Source organism: Phycodurus eques, chromosome 13, assembly GCF_024500275.1.
Source record: "Phycodurus eques isolate BA_2022a chromosome 13, UOR_Pequ_1.1, whole genome shotgun sequence".
NCBI classification, from domain to species: Eukaryota; Metazoa; Chordata; class Actinopteri; order Syngnathiformes; family Syngnathidae; genus Phycodurus; species Phycodurus eques.
Genome location: NC_084537.1, coordinates 11,499,417 through 11,508,370, shown reverse-complemented (window position 1 = coordinate 11,508,370; position 8,954 = coordinate 11,499,417).

Genomic DNA, 8,954 nt, shown 5'->3' with positions numbered 1-8,954 from the left:
ATTGAAATGTATGGGAATTAAGGGCAATTTAATGGAAATATATATTAAGGCATAAATATAAACATGTCATAAGCAGACATCCATGCAAAATATGTCGCTCCCCTTGCCCACATGCAAGCGTATTACAGTACCTTAATTGAGCCACTGAGAGGTATAATGGGCTAACTCAATTTTTGTCATTTTGCAGGAGAGTAACTTTATAGTTTTATGGCAGCTGCCCAAGGCCTTGCCACTAAAAGTAGTGCAATAGTCTCAGTCCAAACGTGTCAAATCTATCAATAGTTGATGAAAGATGATAAATAACATTCACTTATACTAACATGCAGATGCACTGGCCACCCAAGCGCATTCCCCAGACAAATGCCAATGATTGAGGTCATGCATTACACAGCCGAAAAACATTTTCACATAGCAATGCCGCTGTCTGCGGCCGCACATAATGCGCTACGGAACAAACTATTACACTAAAGGAAACTTCTGAAATGACATCTTTCTTGTAAATTCCTTAAAAAGAATCAGTGTAAATGAAGGAGTCAAAGTTATTCTGGAATAGTCTTGACTACATGATATGCCGCTTTGCCACTAAAACAAAAACAAAATGTCCCCCACGTGGACAGTTATAGGTACAGTAACTGCAATCCAGCCTCCCTCAATCAACAAAAATGAGATTACACCTTGTGATTCCCCAAAATGAATATAAGCAAAACATGTACAATCATATGTTGCTTCATGACACATCTAAATCTGTTGAGTTTTAAAACCTTGTATGACATCAAATATTCTCTCCATGCATGCTAGTCAGTTAGGTGCGGATAAATGATTTGCCATATACAGTAGACTTTCTGAATGCATTCACCCTCCCTGCAGCTGAGTGGGACGCTGTAGGCTAAAGTTATGTAGTGATCGGGTCGGGCCATTAAGCCGAGCAGCAGCATGCTGTGTGAGCAAACATCCCTAATCACAGTTTCTCATAGACTCCTAATGAGCCTCCGCTAATTAGCCATCTCTCGGCACGTCAATTGTTTCTCTCTCGCTCCACTCAGTTAGTCCAGCCTCATTTGTCTGATATAGATTAGTATGTGTGTGTGTGTTAGGGGATCCTAATCAGGCTATTGAAAATCATCAGTAGTTAAAGTGAGGGTTTAGGATGGAAAGTCATCAAAGATTAAAGGGGCTTTTTAATAGATCCAGTATGTATAGTGACCCAAACAAATGTACCTATCTCTTCAGAGCAAATAGAACTTTGTGAATTGTGGATCTAAAAAGTCTACACACCCCTATTTAAATGCCAGGTTTTTGTGGTGTGATAAAATGAGACTAAGATACATCATTTCAAAACCTTTCCCACCATTAATATGACCTATAACCTGTACAACTCAAATGAAAAAACAAATTTTCGCACATGTGTTTGGGATATTTTGTTATGGTCTGATGAAACCAAGTTTGAGCTTTTTGGAAGATATATGTTTGGCATCTTCTTTTCCTTTCGGCTTGTCCCTTCAGGGGTCGCCACAGCGCGGCATCCTTTTCCATGCAAGCCCATCTCCTGCATCCTCCTCTCGAACACCAACTGCCCGCATGTCTTCCCTCAGGAGATCCATCAACCTTCTCTTTGGTCTTCCTCTAGCTCTCTTGCCTGGCAGCTCCATCCTCATCATCCTTCTACCAATATACTCACTATTTCTCCTCTGGACGTGTCCAAACCATCGAAGTCTGCTCTCTCTAACTGTCTCCAAAACATCGAACCTTGGCTGTCCCTCTGATGAGCTCATTTCTAATTTTCTCCAACCTGGTCACTCAGAGAGCGAACCTCAACATCTTCATTTCTCTTCAGTGCCACTGTCTCTAATCCGTACATGGCTGGCCTCACTACTGGTTTATAAACTTTGCCCTTCATCCTAGCATAGACTCTTCTGTCACATAACACACCTGACACCTTCCTCCACCCGTTCCAACCTGCTTGGACCCGTTTCTAAACTTCCTGACCACACTCACCATTGCTCTGGACGGTTGACCCCAAGTATTTAAAGTCCTCCACCCGTGCTATGTCTTCTCCCTGTCTCTGCTTTCCAGTGCATAAACACGAGAATCACCAAAAGAAGACCATGCCTACAGTGAAGCATGGTTAGGGCAGCATCATGCTTTGAGATTGTTTTTCTTTAGCTGGAACTTGGGCCTCAGTCAAGGTGGAGGGAATTATCAACAGTTTGGAATAGCAGTCAGTGTTGAAGCAAAAACCTCAAGGCCAGAAAGCAAAAACGTGTCATTAAAAGCCTACAAGAACATCTGAACTTCATTTGGGGGTCAATCAGAGGCACTTTAAAACGGTGGCAGGTGTGTGTTGACTCCCATTTAAGATGAGTTTGAATGTGATTGGTTAATTCTGAACACAACTTCAGCCCCAGTTATAAGAGGGTGTGTATACTTGTGCAACCACATTATCTCAGTTGTTTGATTTTTTTTTTTACTTCTTTTTTCCACATTTTAGGTGGCATTAATGATGGAAAATGTTCTGAAATTATTTATCTTTGTCTAATATCACAAAAACTTGGCATTTGAACAGGAGTGTGTAGACTTTTTCTATTTATCAGGTCTCAACTCCTCACTTGTCTCCTTTACAAATACAGGTACAGTGTGTGAAAATGCTCCATATTTTTAATAAGAGTGACACTTCAAAACTGTGCATCGATTACAATTCAGTATAAATGCCCATCCATCCATTTTCTATACTCCTTATCCTGTCCAGGTGGACTCCACCCTGTACTGGTCGCCAGTGAATCACAGTACAGACAGACAACCATTCACAGTCACCTTCTTCCCTCTCTGTTTCATATTTTATTTTCAAATCAGCTTGAACAGGTCTTAACACGGAGAACGAAAAAAGACGTTTCCATCATGTTTCCTGAAAATGGGAACATGTCAGCCACAATCAAGCTGAGTTTCTTCCTATGGCAGCAGGTTGGCCTGCGAAGGAAGGTGCTAATGGCTTGTTGAGCTGCCGTAAGACCTGTTGGGCCTGGAGGCCGGTCACAGCCATATCTCACATGGTATCGATCGGCTCTCAGCTAAGTGTGACCCAGAGCTCTTCATCCCTTCATTTTTCATGTCTTTCCCTCCTTGTTAGTGATCCTGTAAAGTTATAACTGTACTCCTGTCAGCTGCGTCATTATCATTGATCTCCTGCTGCTCCACTGGCTGATCTGCGCTCCAAGCATGGCCGGACCTCACCATTGTTGCTGATACACACGTGTTGTCATGGATATTAACTCATGCTACAATCAAGGTCAAAATGTTTTATACTCAACGGCAGATATATACCATGGATATTCGCAGTTCACTAGCTGCAAATACACCTCTTTACGTTTTTTTCTGTGGAACCAGCTATTCACTGAAAAACTCACCTATCAAGTCGAGTCTAAATGGGAATTGGTGACAAGGAAGTATGTTGAAGTGATACTTCTCCGCTGACAGACAAGCTTTGTATGTTAGGGAGGAGCTTAATTTAGCCTGGGTTGTTTGTGGAAGTTACAGAAAGTCTGCATAGCTATTAGCTGAAAAACTCACCTATTCAGTCCAGTCCAAATAGGAATTGGTGTCAAGGAAGTACATTGAAGTGATACATCCCGACTGAGAGACAAGCTTTGTATGTCGCGAATAAGTTTAGTACAGCCTGGGTTGTTAGTGGAAGTTACAAAGAATCTGCATGTAATAAAGCTTGTTGTTACATATTGCATCAGTTGTTATAAAACGTGGGTGTTGCACTTGTTTTTCATAATTTGATATACTGGTATACTTTGTTTGGTATACTTGAATGTTCTATCAATTTGGATCTGATTGAAATGACTGATAATTGAAGCTAATCAAATAACTACTACAACAACTACTACCGCAACTACTACTACTATTGTGTAATAAACCTTCAAAATGGAGGTCTTAATTAGGGGGGGGGGGAATTATGGCATCAGAACATTGACAAAACAACCACATAACTTTGCCTTGAAATCCACTAGGTTACTGCTAACACTTAAGGTAAAACACCATAGATGGGCGAACAAATAGCATCAATGTGGCGATGTTATAATGCTATAAAAAACATATATTTGACCTCGAGCGGTGCAACAACTCCGACATAACAATACTCATAGGCATATATTCTTTAGCCTCTGCAGAGAACAACTAAGGCAGCCGTGGCCCAATGGTTAAGATCATCGCCTGCCACCGTGAGAGACCTAGTTTCGAGACCCTGACTGAACCATCAGCCAACATCCCCCGGACTCACGGCTGTGGTGTCTTTGAGCAAGACACTGATACCCTGAAATGCTCCCCGGGTGCTTCAGCTGCCCCCTGCTCCAGTGGGTTCCACTAACGTGTATGTGTTCACTGTGATGGGTTAAATGCAGAGAACAAATTTCATGTGGATGCATGCATGTTCATGACTATAAAAGGTCTTTCTTCTTCTTCTTCTAATATTACTGTAGTTTACGCAGTCACTTACAGTAGTTCTGAAACTTTTTTGTTTGTCTGCATGACTGTAATATACTGCCACCGGGTGGCCTAGTCACTCACACCAGGCGGAGCCGTATTATCCTTGACATTCTGTTTTTAATTATGTTAGTACGAATTGTTTTTATAAAATACAATATTGTAGTGTTAATTAATACAAGTCGGTCCATCCGAGTACAAATCCAAAAGACTCTATGTACTGCTGTTCAAAAAAATGGATCAAAGAAGTCTACCTTCAATAAAGCTCTAAAATGGCATTCAAAGAGTTTCATCCCACTTCGTTGTACACTGTAGGCAGGTTCTTCTTCACTGAGAGCGGCGTGAACGGTGTCACATCATAACAAATTGGGTGGACAGGGCAACAGAGCAGCAGATTGGTGCATTCATCACGAGAGAAATAGATCATGTCACCGTTGACTGTTGGCCTATACGTGCTGCTGTGGGCCTGTGCGGGGGTGCTACATCAAATGCAACTGTAGGAAATGAGGCCTTCATGACAACTAATAGGTTTTAGTCGTGTAGAGGACAGGCTGAGAATCTGAGGGTATATCAGGTCTGTCTGTGTGGAGTGCGGCACATCATGGGCATGAATACCCTGATTCTGAATGATACATGACCATAAGATTAGGTACATTAGCAGAGTGTACTGACATCCACTATTGATTGATTGAAGTATGGTCTACCGACTGAGTTACAGAGGCTTGTATCGTTGTAATGTGTTTATTATTACCGCCACCAAGGAGTATAGACACGTAGGCAAAATCGTAATACTGTTATTTCAGTGACCACTGGGGTGTTTTCTTTCTTTCTTCTTTTCTTTTGCAGTGTTACTAAACTAATACAATTACCGTAATCTGTTACTTATGGCATTACTAATTAAAAAGCAAGTCTTAACTGGAATTGTTTGTGATTCTGTATCTAAACCACGTGAAGCACATTGTGAGTCCTCTCTGTGTTACTGTATATGAATAAAATTTACTTTACTAACTTTGACTTACTTACTCATAACATTTCTGTAACATTAAACCCATTGCAATCTTAACATGCATTATAATGCATTTTAATAATCGACATGAATATGAGCTAATCTTTGGACAGTTCCACTTTTATTTTTTAAACACAATCAGAATCACTGACCAACATTTACAGCCTAACTTTATCCCATAAAATTCTATTAATTCATTCCCAACAGTCTATTCTCTTCATTTCCAAGCATTTCTCTTGACTGCATTGCTCCCGATATGTGTATGTTAGATTTTGTATTTTTTCTGTCCAATTAGATTTCAACCTCTGTGTTGCCATGTCAGCTAATCTGCCAAGGACCATGTATCTTAAAATACACTATTATTAAAGGGACTGCTTCTGTAACCAATCGGATTTCAAATTTGTCTCACAGGGCCAGCTAACTGGCCCAAAATAACATCAGTATTTTTCCATCCACTGATTGGTTGGTCAGAGCAAAACTGTTCTTGACTAGCAAAATGCATCAGATCAGTGGTGATCTGCACACATCAATACATTTACTAATCAACATCTCTGATTTATTTAAATGTTTTTGTCAAGTTATAAGACTTGTATGGTTCTGAACTGCTCCAGATGATGTACGTGGCACAACTGTGTACTTTTTGGGTCGCGTCAGGTGCGCAAATTACGTACCATATGTACAGCCTGCAAACCTTAAAACCTAATGTTGCAACTGATTAGTGTATATAAATCCATCACGTAGTGTTTATATTTTATTAGTAGTTCCCTCTTGCCCTGTAAACAAGTATTTACATTCATCGCCCAATCAAAGTCTATTACAGAGGCGGTCTTAGTGTCACTATGTGTTATCATAAAAGCCGTGTGATCAATTCCCTTTATGTGGCCCCTGCAGGGTTCAGCGGCCACGTTCACGACAGTCCAAGAGGAAGAGACGGGGCACGAGCACAGCGACAGTCTATCATTTCTCGGTGCGAGGGCCGAGTACGAGAAAGCCCATTTTCCTCTGATTAAGTCCTGACAAAATATTCCATTTGTCAGTGCCACGGAGTTGAGACAGGCCCAGCCGACTGTGTCTGTTGACTGCGTCGCCGCCATTTACATTGTTCACTGACAGCATCATCATTTGGTGCCTTAATGTCCACCTTCACTTCTGTCTCTGCCATCTTTCCATCCCTTCCTCCTCTGCTCTACATGCTCCCCCCACCCTTCACCACCTTCATTCCCTTTCTCTCATCCCCCGCACCTCCAACCCTCCCTCCCAATAGCCTATTTTTGTTTGATCTGCCCTCATTGCAAGGTTGAGTGCTACCAAAGAAGCCAGCGCAGAGAGGGCCCGAGTCATTTTCAATGTCATAAATTTCAATCTCCCAATGTTTCCCTCTTCCTCCTCTCCCTCGCTTCATCCCCTTCTCTCGCGGCAGAGCCATCACGGGAATTTGTCAGTTCCGTGTACCCGGTGTTGTTCTCTCCCTTCCGAAACACGTATTGACTATTATCCTGTCTCACGTCTTTGCACACCTCCGCCGCAAAGAAAGCAATTTTACCCCGGCCGCATCTGTGATGAGATCCAAATGAAAGATCATTAATGGCTGCTTCCAAAAGAAATGGAGTCCTGTCTCCGATTTTAAATATGATCATTCCTTTGCCCCGTACATGCGCTCGCCAGCTCTTTAGATGCTCGCTCACACGGGCACATAGTCACATTTTGTCTCTCGTTACACTGATGTGTATGAGTTGGGGGAAAGCCCAATGGCCATTCAGCCCTATATACACTCACCAGCCACAACATTAGGTACACCTGCACCATCTAACGATCTTATTGCTCGTTTTTGTTTGACTGTGGCAGATGGGTAATAAAAGCCCCAGAATGAACTACAATGACATAATAAGCATTACTTCCTATGTAACGGTGACAATCAAAATTGTGCATTTTTACCTTTAAAAAGGCAGAATGTTTGATACAGCTTTTGAATTGTAACTCATAAGATTGTGCGGGTATACTTATAGGTGCTCCTTAAGTTTTCTGTTACTGTATTGCTTTGACATACAAACCATGCTCGTAACCCAAAACACTCTTAAAGCATCTTGCCCCATTGAAATGAATGGAAATGCCGTTAATCCATTCCAGCCCCACAAAAAACAGCAACAAATATTTTTGTAACATGTTTTTTTTATACATTAAGAAAAACAGCACTCTACAGTTTTGTACTTTATAAAAGCGTACAGTAATAATGCAATAAAACAGAATTAAAGATTTCAACAGTTTTCTTGCTTCAATGCCGATTGACATTGTGCTCCTTCTGATGGGGGCGCCTTGGCCACCAAGGGGGAGTATAAAACAAACATTCATAAAGAAGGAAGAAGACTTTCTCAACTAAGTGACTAAGTAAGCTTCAGTAATATTAATATTTTTTCTGCAGACGATGAATAATATATGCCTGTGAGTATTGTAATATTGTCTGTCTACGTGTTTTGCTCCACTGGTTGTGTTCAAATATGTGTTGCTTAAAGGGTTATAACTGTTGCAACCTCGATGCTAGTTTTTGTTAGCCCATGAATGGCGTTTTGACTTGTTTGTTAGCAATAAGCTAGCAGACTTTCGGAAGTTATGGTCTGGTTGTAATTCTCTTTGTTTTACATTTACACTTCACCGAGGAAATACGATCAGCTTCCCTGCCACAATTTAGAGCTCATAACAAAATATTTTTAGCACAACTCAGGAGATAAAAATGGGCCGGGCGACAGCTCATATCTAAAAAAATTCACAAGTCGGGTTAGTACCACTGCACAGTCCTGCCCCACGAATAATGAAAGGTAATGAAAATTCATCCATCCATCCATCCATCCATTTTCTACCGCTTATCCGAGGTCAGGTCGCGGAGGCAGTAGCTTTAGCAGGGACGCCCAAACATCCCTCTCCCCAACCACTTCATCCAGCTCTTCCGGGGGGATCCCGAGGCGTTCCCAGGCCAGCCGAGAGACGTAGTCTCTCCACCATGTCCTGGGTCATCCCCGTTGTCTCCTCCCGGTGGGATGTGCCCGGAACACCTCACCAGGGAGGTGTCCGGGAGGCATCCTAACCAGATGCCCGAGCCACCTCATTTAGCTCCTCTCAATGCGGAGGAGCAGCGGCTCTACTCTGAGCTCCTCCCGGATGACCGAGCTTCTCACCCTATCTCTAAGGGAGAGCCCGGACACCGTGCGGAGGAAACTCATTTCAGCCACTTGTATCCGGGATCTCGTTCTTTCGGTCACGACCCACAGCTCATGACCATAGGTGAGGGTAGTAACGTAGATCGACCGGTAAATCTTTACCACAACGGACTGATACAAAGTCCACTTCACTGCAGACGCTGCACCAATCCGCCTGTCGATCTCCCGTTTCATTCTTCCCTCACTCGTGAACAAGACCCCAAGATACTTGAACTCCTCCACTTGGGGCAGGATCTCATCCCGACCTGGAGAGG